The sequence below is a fragment of the Nelumbo lutea genome, chromosome 3 (genome assembly GCF_056320005.1).
Source record: "Nelumbo lutea isolate HS-2025 chromosome 3, American lotus-T2T, whole genome shotgun sequence".
NCBI classification, from domain to species: Eukaryota; Viridiplantae; Streptophyta; class Magnoliopsida; order Proteales; family Nelumbonaceae; genus Nelumbo; species Nelumbo lutea.
In genome coordinates, this window is record NC_142686.1 from 10177075 (window position 1) to 10192248 (window position 15174).

Sequence of the window (15174 nt, forward strand, 5' to 3'; positions counted from 1 at the left end):
CATTTCTCTAATTTGAAATGTAAAGCTACTTGCGAGAGTTATGTTGGTTTGTGGACCAACTTGCAACCTAATTTTAAATGTACAATCAACTCTGACTATAATTTCCCCTAATTGAAAACTAATCCAAAAGCAATGCTATTTTCTTATCTAAATGGTGGGTCAATGATCCAACTTTTCTAAGAAGCCCATGATGTTATAATTGAATAACAAATATTTAAGTTTATTTTTAATCGTATTATTACTTTTGTTAATTTTTAATTTATATTTTAACTATGATATATCTAAAATTCAAGTAATTAATATGAAGAAAATTTTCTCACGTAAAACACATGTACTTAATTATTAGTAATAAAATAAATACTTTTCATTTTTTTGCTCCATACTCAAGGACTATCAAATAAACCATTGTATTGTTTTTACAGCAATCTATATCTACATTAGAAAGAGGGAAGAGAGGATGTACAAGGCCCTCTCACCATGATGCTGACATGGACTTCTTTCCCCTCCTATTTCTCATACACGTGGTTAGTTACTTTTAAATTAAATTATAAAAGATATAAAATGTCAAATTAAAAAGCCTCTCAAGTCTTAATTGTCTATAATAAAGTCCATTATTACTCAAATAGTCAAATAAATATTCTCACAAATCTTAATTGTTCCTAATAAAATCCATTATTACACGCTCTTTATCCATTAAATCCCTAATTTCCTCACAAGTCCCGGCAAAGAAACATAAGCCCAATCATGAGCCTACATTTGTAGCCAGGCTAGGCATTAAATATTAGGCCCAACCCGATCCTTAATTTTGCATGCTTGATGTGCGCTTGGCCCCGGCCAGGCTGAAAACAATTAGCCCTAAGCCTAAACCTAACCAAATTTCTACTAACCCATGCACTGACTTGTTAATTTCTATTATAGTGGATTAGGGATTTAGGGTTCAATTAATAAGGGAATTGCTACTGGCATACTACTGCTGAGTGCCAAAAACTGTGAAAGAAGCTATATTGAATTGGTTGATTAGCACAAAGAGTTTTCACACAATAATGTAAGTAATTTTCTCCTTTTCCTTTTTCCTCTTCCTCTTTGTCGTCTTCTTCCTAAACAAAAATAACGTTCTTCCTCTTCTCTATGTTTTATGAGACAAATAAAGGCTCCACCCCTTCTTTTTTCTTCATTGTTTTTTGACACTAAGGCTCAGTTTGGAAAAAGTACAAATGCAAATATGTATAGGATAAATACATATAAAATAATACAGAATATAAGGTTTTACACTCTACATATTTGCATTTGTACTCCTTCCAAACACAGCCTACCCTATTGGTTTTTTTGTATAACCTCGTGTTCCTTCCTGCTTCGAGAAAGAAATAATGAATAAAATGAAGCCTTCTCATGGCAACTACAAAGGGGCTATTATTTTGTTCACTTATTTATTCTTGTAAAATAATTATATTTGGTTTGTTTTTAAGGGCCTCGTTTTTTATATTCTTACCCATTTTAAGAAAGAATGGGCAAAGATTGAATCAAACGAGGGTGTTTGGATAAAAAATTTATTGTCACGGAATTCATTCTTTTTCAGAATGAAAGTTGGGTAATTGACAAAAAAAGTATGTTGCTTCCAACACAAAAAATATTTGTGTCTCACTCTATTTATTCTATGGGTGTAAATGGATCGAATCATGATCTGATCTGATTAGAATTAGGTCATATTTTGTTGGATTTGGGTAATCTTTTTTCTGTATTTTAGATTGGATCAAATTGAATAACGGGATCCCGTTGAAAAATTGGATCAAATTCAAATCACCCCTATCCAATTCGATCTGACCTATACACACATATTTATTTATAAATATATTTATATTGTAGTTTTTATAAAATTTATGTATATATATATATATATTAATATACATGACAAAAATAATTGAAAAAATACTTATATTTTTTTCTTTAATAGGATAGGATCAGAGACCTGTTCATTGGCTGGGCCGAGCCAGGCTCGGGCCAGGCTTTTAGTGTTCATTAACAGAAAAATAATAGGCCCAAGCCCGAGCCTGGCCTGACCAACGGGCCTAGAACTTGGGCCCGAGCCCGGCCCTGGTAAAAAGCCCAAAGCCCAACCTAATAAAAGAAAATCAAAATTTTCCCTATTCAAATAGACATTATCTATTTTAATTCAGATATTTTTCCCCTATTTAAATGAACAATGGGCCTATAAGTGAATCAACAACCTTCTCAAATCAAAAAATTTATTTAAATGGGCATCACATAGGGTTTTTACTTAGGTTTAGCTATAGGTTGGGCCGGGTTTACTTAGGTTTAACTATAGGTCAAGCCGGGCTGGGCTCGGGTCGGGCTTTTTGGCAAAGCCCGAGCCTAGCTCAAATTTTATGCGGGCCGGGCTTTTTGGCCCGAGGTTAAGCCTGCGGGCTAAAAAACCTGTTCAAGCCCGTCCGGGTCGGGCCGGGCCGGGCCGGGCCACCCGGCCCATGAACAGGTCTAGATCAGACTCGCATGTCAAATCCGAATCAGGAATCACCATTTGAAAGTTCATATCGGATCGGATATAGGATGCGTGCTATCGGATCGAATTCGGACATATCACGTATTGAATCCGGTTATTCTTGGACTCTCTCTCTCTCTTTCTCTCTCTCTCTCTCTCTCTCTCGCGCGCTCGCTCGCTCGCTACACAGCACTCTCGCCCGCCCCCCCTCTCTGCACAGCACGAATGGTTGCAGGTAAGATCGATCATCCCTCTCTCAGATTCTCTTCTTCTTCTTCATCATCATCCTCCGCCTCCTACACTTCTTCTTCACTTTTACAAGTCGATTAATTTGTGTTTTTCTGCCATTTTAGGGCATTAATCGGTGAAGGGAGACAAACACAGTTGGGGTACAACCGACCTCACCCACCTTTAATCTCTGTTTTTTCTGCCATTGAAGATTAGAGGTGTTTCTTTTGTTAGAGTTTGTTCTGTTCTGTTAAACTATGTATAAAATCATCTAGGATTTTGTTTTGCCTGTTTATACAGCTTGTCAAGCAAACTTTTGTTAATAGACAGTACCATTGTTATTAGCATTATATTCTCTGATAAAGCGTGTACTTGAAATGTGTGCTTGAATCATCTCAAATATAATACGACCATTATATGATGGTTATGAACTTTTTCCATCATCGGGTCCTGGAGTTACTGGCCGTGGGATTCCGAAAATTCTGTAATCAGGTTTTCAGATAAACAACATGCATATTCCAACAATCCCAAGGGGAAACCAATAATAATAGTACACGAGCCACTGAAAAATTAATGGAACAACCATAGCAACTTAGATACTTGTTATATCATGTCGTCTTACTAGGCATTTGTTTAGTTTTCTATTTGGAAGTTAGAGCAAAGAACTATGACAACATTTCAGTTTACCTGAATCATGAGCTATGTAGAAACACAAGATGATGTGAGCTCCAAAGGTATTTGTGATTCACTTGGGTTAGTAGCGTTTGACTTCTGACAAGATACCGGAACTCCTGTTGTTGGCTCTGATGTGCTCGAATTTGATTGATCCTGATAAGCCAAACCCCTTTTACTGGATCTCTAACAGTTGGTACAACAGAATTAGTTCCAAAATACCGATTACTTGCAGCATCTAAAGCCTCTCCAATCCTTGCAAAAGCATCTTCCCCTAACTTCAATGAGGATATAACCTGATTTTTTTTTTTTTTTAGAAATGAAATTAGACTACCTATGAAGTATTTGAGAAAAGTACTGCAAGTAGACACCATAACAGATTTGAATTTGAATTTGAGTCGCTGTTTAATAGGATAGGGTAGGATGATTTTACTGAAATAACTCATTAGTCTAACACCATCTAGCAAATAAATTAACATCTTGGACAAGTCACAGCTCAAGCTGTCCAGTCAGATGATCTTAACAGGCCATCCGTTCTCTTGTTTATGAGTGGACAACAGAAATATGTGGCACAATTCATGAAGAGGTCCATTGATCAGACGGTTGTGACGATCTGTAATGCAACTTTCAAGCTAAAAGGTAGCCCAACCTATGTGAAAAAGGGTAAAATGAAGCATAGTGACTCCATATTTAAATCCAAGATGCACAGTTCCAAATTTTATCACTTGGATGATTAAAACCTAAGAGCACCAGACCTACAGAATGAAGTTCAAATTCCATAGTTAATCTTCACAAGTCTAGGAACAAAAGAGAGTTTGGGATAGACAACTATCTGCTTTAGATTTTTAAGTTCAAAGAGATTTTCCTACCTTCATAGTTCAAATTCTATAGTCAATCTTGAACTCTCAACAATTTTGGCCACATAAGATCTTAATTCTTGAACAAAAATGCGGTATGTTTGAAGGAGCTTGATCCAGCAGGGCTACTTGAAATGGGTATTGCCTTATTCCATGGTGGTGGAGAATTTCCTTGGTAGGTATTGTATTGTCTCAAGTAAAGCAGAGCAGAAGAAACCTGCATTTGAAATAGTAAGGTCAAGGTTGCAAAGTGTAACTTAGGTGGAAGAAAAAGAGTATGAACTGAAATAAGGTGCGAGGTTGACCAAGTTCATGAAAGCCACATGCCTGATCAGTGGCTTCCTGTAGCTGTACAAGAACTATGGCATATTGCTTCTTGAAAGATTCAGAGTCTTTGAGAGAGTTCCTCTTCATTTTTTCTGGTTTTCCAATGCTTCATTATTCTTGTGTCTCAGCTCCAACAGCGGTGCTTCCTACTGATATATGAAATAGTTTTTTAGTGAACTTCCAGACTATTGATCTGATGAGAAAAACATAGTCAGTGAAGTAGGAAAAGTTTCAAAACAAAAGCTACTGGACCGCAACAAAAGAGGAAGCTCAAGGGCGAAATGAAACATAGGCATAAAATGACACCAAGATCCTAGGCAACCATTTGTAGTATTTTGTTTTATGAGAATTATTTTGACCCTGGCACATGGCACACAACCTTCCCTATGTACCATTTGTAGTATTTCATTTCTGGATTTAACCTCTGTCTATGGGGTCAAACTGATTTCCTTTGAGAATGACCCTTATCCTCAAAGGAAGATACTTTTTATGTGATTGATTTTCTGAACTGTTGATTGTTTTTGATCATCATGCATACTTGTATGGATCATGCAATCTTGCTTCTTCATCTTTCCTCTTGTTTCTCTTGTACCAGCAATTGGACCTGACGAAAAGGGGGTGGGTCTAGGGAGCGAAACCCCCCAGCCGAAGGGGCAGGGGGCAAACCACTTTCTTTCCCCTTATCTTTTCTTCCCTTCCCTTTCCTTTCCTTTTCTCTTTTTTTTCTTCTCTTTCTTTTTCTTTCCCTTCCCTTTCTTTTCCTTTCCTTTCTTTTTTTTCTTTTTTCTTTTTTCTTTTTTCTTTTTTCTTTTTTTTCCTGTCTTTTTATATCAGATGTGCATGAGGCGCATGAGGTGTACGCCTCTAGCACGCCTCATGAAAAAAGCGCAAGAGGTGCCTCAGAGGTGTCAGCGCCTCTGGCATATGCCTCAGGGCATTTTGGGAGCGCCTCCAGGTGTATGCCTCCCACGCCTTTTAAAACACTGCTCATATATACCTCTTAGAGTCCATTTTGACAGATCCAGAAATATAGGCAATGCTTTCCTTTCCTTTTTTATTTAGCCGTGCTCTGGGTTTCCCTGCTTTTAACAGTGTTCACTTAGAATGCTAGAAATATATCATTGACCTGGTGGCAATGAGGTAAGATCATTTTCTTTTCTTTTCTTTCTTTTACCGCCAGGGGGGGGGTGCTTAGGGAGCAGTGGGAGGTGGAGGGCAGAAGCATTTTCTCTACCAACCTGCTGATTGCCAGTCAATCTACTTTTAAAGGGATTATTAATTTGTACCTTAGATATTTCCTCCTTTTAATGAGTTTCTGATGTTACAAATATAAGGGGCAAATTTAACATGTCAAATTGACAACAGTTTAAGTCACAGCTCAGTACTGTGAGTTACAGGGATTTATTTATTGATCAAGTCATCATCAGCTGTAATCTCCAAAATTCATAAATTTGGAAGAATTTGTCTTAAATAATAAGTCTGTTTCTAGTTTTTGTGCATCAAATGTGATGAGTGATTTAAAATGAAATGGAAGTGGTGTTCTGTGATTTCACATTGGTTGTAGTTATCAGGGCATCAATTATTACAATATGCTATTACTAATGATAGAAGGACAATATCATTGTATGTTGTTGGCAGGAAGTAGATGATGTACCCAGGAAAAGAAAAAGAAACACATATGAGTTTAACCATGAAATAGGATATACCCTCTTTCACCATGAAATCACAGGGGCTTTGTTAATAGGAGATGGAATTAAGCTTACAGCATAGACAACATATACATGCGTATGAAACAAAGAATAAAAACTTACAGCTAACTCTTTGGAGCTTGATCATACCAGTAGTTCAAACTAAATTTACAAACAGAAATAGCAACCTGAAAATGGAATTAAGACTGCTTGTTAGGTTGATTGCTAATGTGTTTTAACAGGTTGTCTCAAGTTTGTTCTGTGACATCGATTGCAGTAGATGCAAAATCAGATTGCCATTACAGTTTAATCATGTATGCCAATACAAACTGTTCATCTGATGCACAACCATCTATTTGGCAAGTGGATGGAAGCACAATTCTTGCTAGTTCAGATTATGTCTCTACTCTTTACCTTATATAGTGGTCTCAGTACAGAGTATGAGACTTCTTGGTCATGTTGCGAGTTCAGAAGGTTCGTCAGAGAATTAAACTCAACTAGGTCTTATCCTAATTAATCTTGGGTTGGCTATATGAATCTTGCTTTGCTGTTCCACTTTGCCAAGGGCCAATTATTCATTTTTAGAGTAGGCAAAACTTATGGTGTTTGAGAGAAAATAAATTAGAAGCAGTACTTAGCATTCACATTTGCACCATTCTTTGCAGCTATTATTTAAAATGGGGTAAATCACTTAGTGCTGGTTTCTCTCTCATTGATCCTCCAAATAAAGAGTTTAGGCTTGGCATGTGAGTTAGGAAGGTGCATTGTAGATTAGGCTATGATCAATGAAGTTTGCTGATGGTGAAGCTATGGTGCTAGGTCTTCCCGTTGCCATGCAGTTTGCAACACAAGCATGGATCTTGACACTGTGAAAGGAGCAATATAGAAAGGAGCAAAAATTAATAGAGCCATGCAAGATTAGCAATGGGCTGGCTCTAATATAAAAAGTGATATACTTACTTTTTTCTTTAAATAAAGTCTTTCTTTATTTACCATAAAATATATCTATATCTATATTCCATATAGACTATACTGTAATATGTCCATAATCCTTCCCCTCTTGATGCATTGTCTTTTACTTTATCAGCATCTCTGGTTTGCACTTCTCAATTATTGCTTCCTATAAGGTTCTCAAAAACTGCACTTGCTATCAGTTTAACAGTGTGATTCCTTTCACAGTGAAACACCAATCTCTTTGTTCTTATCTTTGTAATTTTTACTGGCTGTGAAAAAGTGGTAGTTAAGTATTTGGATTAATTTGAGTAGTCTTACTTCAACAGGTGGTTATTCACTTTTCTTCTTGATAGATTTTAACCTGTGGTAGAAGCCTAGAACGGCTATTGAATTCTCAAGCAGCCATTTATTTGAATGTTCATCAGTATGTTAGGACCCCTTCTAGATAAATGAGTTGTTTTTACACGAGACACTGTGTCTTCTTTCTTTGGCACTCTCTCTCTCTCTCCTTACAGTGTTGCAGATGGGGATGGGTCAACTGATTTTATTATACGTGGTCATGGGCTCTTTTCTGTGCTGTTATTAGGCACTGTTTGTATGACTGGGTAAATTGCTATTAATATCAGTTTTGCATCCATTTGATTGTCAATTTGGTTTGCACTTCTGCCTACAAGAATATACTAACCTCAGACCATTCTCTAAAATATAGTTATAGAATAAGCATATAAAATGTTAACCTTGCAGAAAACACATACATTAAGCTACATTTGGAGCCTTCTAGTTTTTCTCTCCGAATGTAATCTGATATTTTTTCTTTGCCTGCAAGAGCTACTGGTTTATCTGGAATAACCCAACATGGTAAATAATAAGACAACTCAATATGGCTTCTTACAAACACTAGAAAATACATGGGTTGTCAAGATAGTATCTGACAATCTCTAGCTTTCTCTATGATGATGAGTCCACATGGTGGGTCTTGCATGTTTCCACTCAGTGATTTAAAAGGTGCGCCTAGGTGCATCGGTGAGGCACATTTTAGGGTATGCGCCTTGCTCAGGTCCTAGGTGCACCCCTTTCAAAAGGCGAACGCCTGGTGCACGTGATGCACCTTGTGCCTCAGCCTAGGCATGCACCTTTTTAAAATTCTGCACTTTTTGCTTTTTTTTTTTAGCCTAACGGCTGTGCTCGAACCCTCGACCACACCCCTCGAGGCAAGTCCGAACAAGTCCATGGTGGGGTCTTAAATTCTTATTTCTCACATAAAAAATAATGATTTTATAACTTTAATTGCCTTTTAAGAAGATATTTTATTAGAATGAATGAATGAACAACATTAGAAAATAGGGGGTTCTCGGAGCTTCAGTGAGAGAGCGAACCCTAACATGGACTTGTTCGGGCTTGCCTCGAGGGGCATGGTACAAAGGTGACTCGTAGAATCAAGAATGCAATATGTTTTACATGACATTAGCTACTTGAAGCAATGCAATTGAGGAAAAAAGAGATTGTGGGTTTTACATGCTTGAAAGTGGTTTATATGTTTGATTTTATTTTTTAAATTTCATTTGAATACGCTTTACATGTTATGTTTATGTATTTTAATTTTAGATAATAGGTTTTTTTAAAACATTTATTTTACAATTTAAGTTTGTGTTTTTTATTAATATTATGTTTAATATTTTTTGCATTTTTTTAATTTTGGCTTTTTTTTTTTTTTGTATATTTTTGTGCCTTGCCTAAAAAAGGCGTGTGCCTTACCTTGCGCCTCAGGCGCAAATTGACCATTGTGTTTTTTTTGTGCCTTGCGCTTTGAAAACACTGTTTCTACTATATATCTGCTATTGAGTGTTGAATATTCTATGTTATTATTTTGATTAATAAAAAAATGAATGAGAATGAAATTTGTAACCAAATGGGTTAAAACTTATTCTCATTCTTGCCACAAAGGAATTCTTTTTTTTTTAAGCATTTGGTTTGTAGCAATATTTTCTCATTATGCCCATTTCTGCTCATTCTTTTTCATCTTAGAATTTTATCTTGGGTAAGAATGAGAATTGAACCAAAACATGGTCTTAGTTGCCACAAATTATATTTTCTTTTGTGATTCTAATTCACCTAGGCTACATTTTGTTTGATAGAAAATATGAGAGAAACAGAAAGTTGAGGGAAAGTTATTAGCAAATTTTGTGAAATTCCTTAAGAACTTTCTCACAACTTTCTATTTCTCTCTTATTATTTATGAAACCAAACACAACCCTAGTGTTAGTTTCTCTTTCCCCAATTTATAGTGAGTGGGAATTGCTAATGCTTGTTTTTTCATAAAATTTACAGGTTATTAGATCAGGCACACAGGCATTCTGCTTGGACCTAATCTCACTCAGAATGCCTGATAGTAAGGCTGCAATTGGCCTTACATGGGAACCAAAGTTACCCTCACTCTCATCTGGAATACAAAATGGGTCTGAGAAACTGCAAAAGCTACCTGAAAGTGTGACATGGAAGCCTGACATTGAGCTTGTTGATGGACTATTTGTTCCACCCAATGACCCCAGGAAGTTGAACAAGTTGATGCGGAAACAAGTGAAAGATACGGCTGGTAAAAATTGGTATGTTACAACTGACAGTCTGACAGATTGTATGTTGAACTGTGAATAATTATGTTACTATTTTTAGGGTTCATATCATGGTGTCTTTTTTTAAATGTATACTTAGGTTTGAGATGCCTGCCCCAACTATCACACCAGAGATAAAGAAAGATCTTCAGATTCTTAAGGTACAACCATTGTTATTTGTAATTTGGCATGTATGGACTAGCATTTTTCTGCTTGCAATTGCAACCTAGGCAGTTTAGGCAGAAACTAGTATGTTGTGAACTACTGATACGGTTAATTGTAGCTTTTGACAATAAGTGATATGTGTAATTCTTATAAGTGAACATTGAGAGAACAAAGACAAATGGAGGGGTTAATAATGTGGAATATTGTTAATAGAGTAATTTTCCTACTTCTCAAGTTATTGAAAGTGCACATGGACCACTTTTACTTCATGGTCATTGGATTTAAAATAGGTTTCTTTTAGTTTCAAAGTTCATTAAAAGCATTTGTAAATAATGAAACAAGCAGCTTTGTTATGTGAGTCTCATATGTCACTCTTATGCAATCCTATTGATTGCTCAGGAAGATAAGAATTATATGCTACAGAAAACAATCTCACATAGCATATGGATATGCACTTTTTCTTCTTGTGATGCCAGATAGGTAGAAAACTGGTATGTTTATTCTGTAGGATGGTGTTAACAAGAGTCTAGAATGGTTGAAAAAAAAAGAACAGGGTTGTTCAGATGACTTTTAAAAGGACTTAAGCGGGTTGTTTAAGGGTTATGGATTATATATAGTTTTCAAGTTGTTAATGGATCAACTTAAGGGAGAAATAGGGGTAGGCTATTTGGTATTAGCATGAGTTTAAGGGCCTGAAGCTCTTAAAACAGAATTATGATAGGTTCAGACCATCAAACAATGTTGTAGGAGTAAAGATTACATGGTTCCTACTGTTAAGCTGTTGACTATTATAGTTGGCAAGAAAGCAGTAAGCTTCGGTTTGGTGTATTGGGGTTATTAGTAAGGAGTAGAAAGATCTGCATGGAACTAGGGTTTGAATTTTGGAATAGTATTTTAAAAAGCATATGAGGCTCAAGCCTTGAGGCTTCAATGTGAGGCTCAAGCCACATTTTGCACAGTCCATACTCCATAAAGGTTTTGTTGGTTTATACTGGAAAATTTAATTTAATTTAAAATTTTGTGGTTTTGAGTAATAAAGTTTCCTTTTGTCAATAAAAAAATATACAGGAAAAAATTTAATTGATGGTTGTGTAGTTTAAGCCAGTGATTTAAAAGGCATACCTCAGGTGCACCTAGGCGCACAGGCAAGGCGCATTTCAGGGTAGGCGCCTCGCCCAGGTCCTAGGCGGAGTCCTTTCAAAAGGCGCATGCCTGGTGTGCCTTGCGCCTCAGCCTAGGCGTGCGCCTTTTGAATCTCTCTTTGTGTGTGTAAACTGAGAAGGTGCCTGAGGGGCCTTGCAAATATGATTAACACGTTAACTTAAAGTAGGTGCCTGATGCTTGAGATGTTCATTTGTTTAGCTGTGAGAGATGAAAGTGTTCTTGGTATTTACATTGAAGTGAATGGGTTAGGGAGTTTTGGTTTGACCTATCATTCATTGGTAATATTCTTTGACTGACTTTTACATTGTCCAAATAATTGTTACTCTTTGGGGAATTTAGCTAGTCTAGTTTGCAGCCTTCAGGTATTCTTTAGTACCTTTGCAGTTTGAATCTTCTATCTAGTGTTCTTGACTCTCAGTTTTTCTCTATTTCTCACAAATCATAGGAAGTCAAATATGCCAATGTATTTTACGGTGTATTATAGAGCAGCTGTTAGAAAAATTGATCTGTTACAAGTTGAAGGAGCTAAAAGAGCTAGGGGCAGACTGAAAAGGACTTGGGTGGATGTAATAAGAAATGATTTAAGCTTCCATAATCTAACAATGGGTATGGCACTGAACAGAACAGAAATGGCGAAACATGATTCATATAGCTAACCCCATATAGTTGTGACAAAATTTAGATGGTGATAATTATCTACAGGTTTATAAACCTGATATTTGGTAACTGGCAAGTGTTAAAGCCTATGTGAGGTTGGATTTGTATGCTAATATTCCTAATGTATATTTGGTCCTAACACAAGAGGTAAAGGCTGAAATTATATACCTATTACATCTGCATGTAGGATGTATTTGGTGTAGCAGCGTTTAGATAGACTTTGGTTTGGCCATGTGAAACCATTGAGAAAGATTGATTTGGTCCAAGTTGAATGTTCCAAAAGCACCAGGCAAAGGCCACAAAATAAAAATGGGTTTGCAATAAGTTAACATCCTCTACCAGTCCAATAGCAATCTACCACACCAGCCTGTTCTTCCCATTTCAAAAGTAAAGTGATTTTTAAATGGTGTGGCAGATTGCTATTGGTTTGATACAGAAAATTTTCTGTACCAAGGGTACAGAGGATGTGATTTCGTTTGCAACAGCCTATAACTAAGTGTAGGAGCAAATTTGCTGCTCTAGAGCCACTAAGGATGGACAAGGCCAACTTTAGGGATGGCTGTGATAGTAGTAGCTCGGTTGTTGCTTTGGGTGTAAATGGCTTTGGGTCAAAGGCTTCAGATTCCTTAAAATGCTTGTAATTTAGATAATTTGCAATACTGAGATAAAGTAGAGCAAGTTGACAAATCCAACTTCTGTTTGGTTGTATAAGTTAGACATGAGATGTGCCTTGGGGTGTCCCACCCACCCAACCTGTGAAATTTTCAGACAAGCACATTTTTTTATCACATGTTTACAATTGAAGAATAACAAGATATTTTTCTAACCTTGCTATTAGTTTCATTGATTTTGTTTCTGTTGCTCAGTTCTTGTGACTTCATTTTCTGCAGGAAACGCAAAGTTAAGGAGATTGAGGAGCAGAACCGTTCAGTTGGGGTTGAGAAATGGAAGATCAAGGGTAAGCAATCATGGAAACGTGCAAAGCAAAGAAGGCATGATTAAGTGCCTCCAAGCACTAGAATGCCTGTTCCAATATGCTCATTTACATCCTACGATTTTTGTTACTTGTGAGTTGTGAAAGGAAAATATCCGAATTTCATTTCTTGTGTCAACTACTCTCATTTCTAGACGTATTCCAAATCTGGCACGAGCTCTTGCAGCATCAGATGATGTGAGGAAATAAGATTCCATCAATCTTCCAGATAAAAATACGGTAATTCAAACAGGCCTGATAGATTTTCATGATCTTGGTTCAATTTGTCCATGTACTTGTAAATTCCTAGGCTTGAATTGATAACTGACATAATGAAGCCCGAGACAGACAAACCTGGTGACTACGCCTGATACCTGAGTTTTGGCCCACTCGTTGAGGAATGAAGTTCGAATTTTATTTTATGGATTGCTTAATCTTAGGCCCCGTTTGGTTCATAGGAATGGGTCTGGAATCGGAATGGGCTATTCCAATTCCAACTGTTTGGTTGGGCGGAATTAGAATCCAATTCCCATTCTTGCTAATGGCATTCCACATTTGAGGGAATGGCCATTCTCTACCCCTCTTGGAATGAAATCCCATTCCTGCTTATTTCAATTTTCATTCCCATTCTTGTCTGAATCAAACAGTTTATGGGAATAGACCATTCCGATTCTGATTCCAAAGGATTTCTACAGTCTGGGAAAGTGCGTGTGTGTTTGTGTAGTGATTGCTTTGCAACTCTTCTTTTGATAAAAGAAAACACATACGCACAACGAGATCCCACAAATAGCTGTTCTCTACATAATTGAAATGTAGGAAGAAACCAGGTTATTTCTTGTGGTCCGTTTGGATTATACATACAGATTCTAGCATCAATTCTATACTTGGCCTTTATTTACACTAGGATTTGCTTGCAACTATGCAACATTCTGATTTTGGGCATTTTGGTATAATAATCGGAATCTCAACAACCTAAAGTCACATGGGTTTGGGATCTCACAGGGTTGGACACTGGGTCGTGAATGTATAATAAAACTAGATTTTGCAACCAAACGGCTTTTAGCGTACCTAAGCAATGTTGTCAGACCCGGAGTAGATCTAAAACTGTTCTAATCACTGACTTCCAGGCTCCAGCTATCACTCTTATCAGATTTTGACTTTGACCGAGACATGGTAATCAATGCCCCGGATGCACAGATCGCGTATCCCAGAGTTTCCAACAATCGATACTCTTTTTTAATTCACAAATGGGTATATTAGGATGGGTATTAATTTAATCCCGTTAAGGTTCTAATTCTCAGTATTTAGCATGTTGTTGATCTTTGATCCTCAAAACGTATACCTATCGTACAATACGGTATGGGTACACTTAAGGTTTAAAAATATCGATACGGTCGATACCGATAGGGGTGTATCGGATGAATCAATACTGCATTTTGTGCTTTTTTTTTTTTTAATTTTTTTCACAACTGATTCAGGGGGGCTGGTTTAGGGTTCCTTCACCCCCTGAACTGGTCAGGCCTTTGATACATTCACTGTATTAGTCGATACAAGCCGATACATGTCAGTATTTTAAACCTTGGGTATATTATGTTTTGATACTTTGATCGGCTCAAATAAAAAATGCAGAAAAAGAATAAATAAATAAAAATATTACTTTTTTCAGATAATCTTTTGAAACTATTTTAAATAAGCTTTAAACAATAAATATAATAGGTTATAACACCCAGTAATACATGTATTAGGGTGAATTTGACCAAGTCAACATTTCTTAGTAAACAATTCAAAAACCGTTTTGGCTATCGTCTAGTCCAGCTGTCCGGTCCGGTCTGAGTCGGACACATACCCGTGTTTTTTTATTCGACATAGTTGATGAGTCTTGAATGATAATCAAACTCGGTCATTGATTGAAAATGCAACCTGATGAAACATGTTTTCAAATGCTTCACAAACTGTGACCCATTGTTGAAATGATATTTTCAATTGTACTTTTATAAAAGTCAAGAATAAGAGCACATGTTTGTACGTGTGTACAAGTATTAACCAGATATATGATAATTGGATTTATTTTTTATACTTATATGGAATATAAGGCAAATATCCACTCCATATATAGAAAGGCATTTGATTCACTGGTTGGTTTCTTATGGATGTCAATGATTGGGGTCAACTTGATAGACTTGAAACAACGGGATCCTATTACGTACGGTTTGGGTTTCATTTTGAGTCTCAATTATCAATAGGGTTGGACTGGTTGGTTTTAGGTTTGGATGTTGATATCCAATTAAATAAGGTTCAAAGGGTGTATCGACCTCTATCGGTGCTTTTTTATGTTTTATTTATTTATTTTTTAAATCGGTTTAAAGGATTGGTTTAAGTCCTA

At 36.6% G+C, this 15174-nt stretch overlaps 1 long non-coding RNA gene across 1 annotated transcript; it reads left to right on the forward strand.

Annotated features, from left to right (window-relative positions):
* The first annotated feature begins 2600 nt into the window (after positions 1–2600).
* LOC148862852 (uncharacterized) lies at positions 2601–9963 on the forward strand. The gene is made up of 4 exons (XR_016109365.1): positions 2601–2732; positions 2851–2886; positions 9552–9826; positions 9933–9963. It is a non-coding gene; the product is annotated as an uncharacterized LOC148862852 (long non-coding RNA).
* Positions 9964–15174: the final 5211 nt, after the last annotated feature.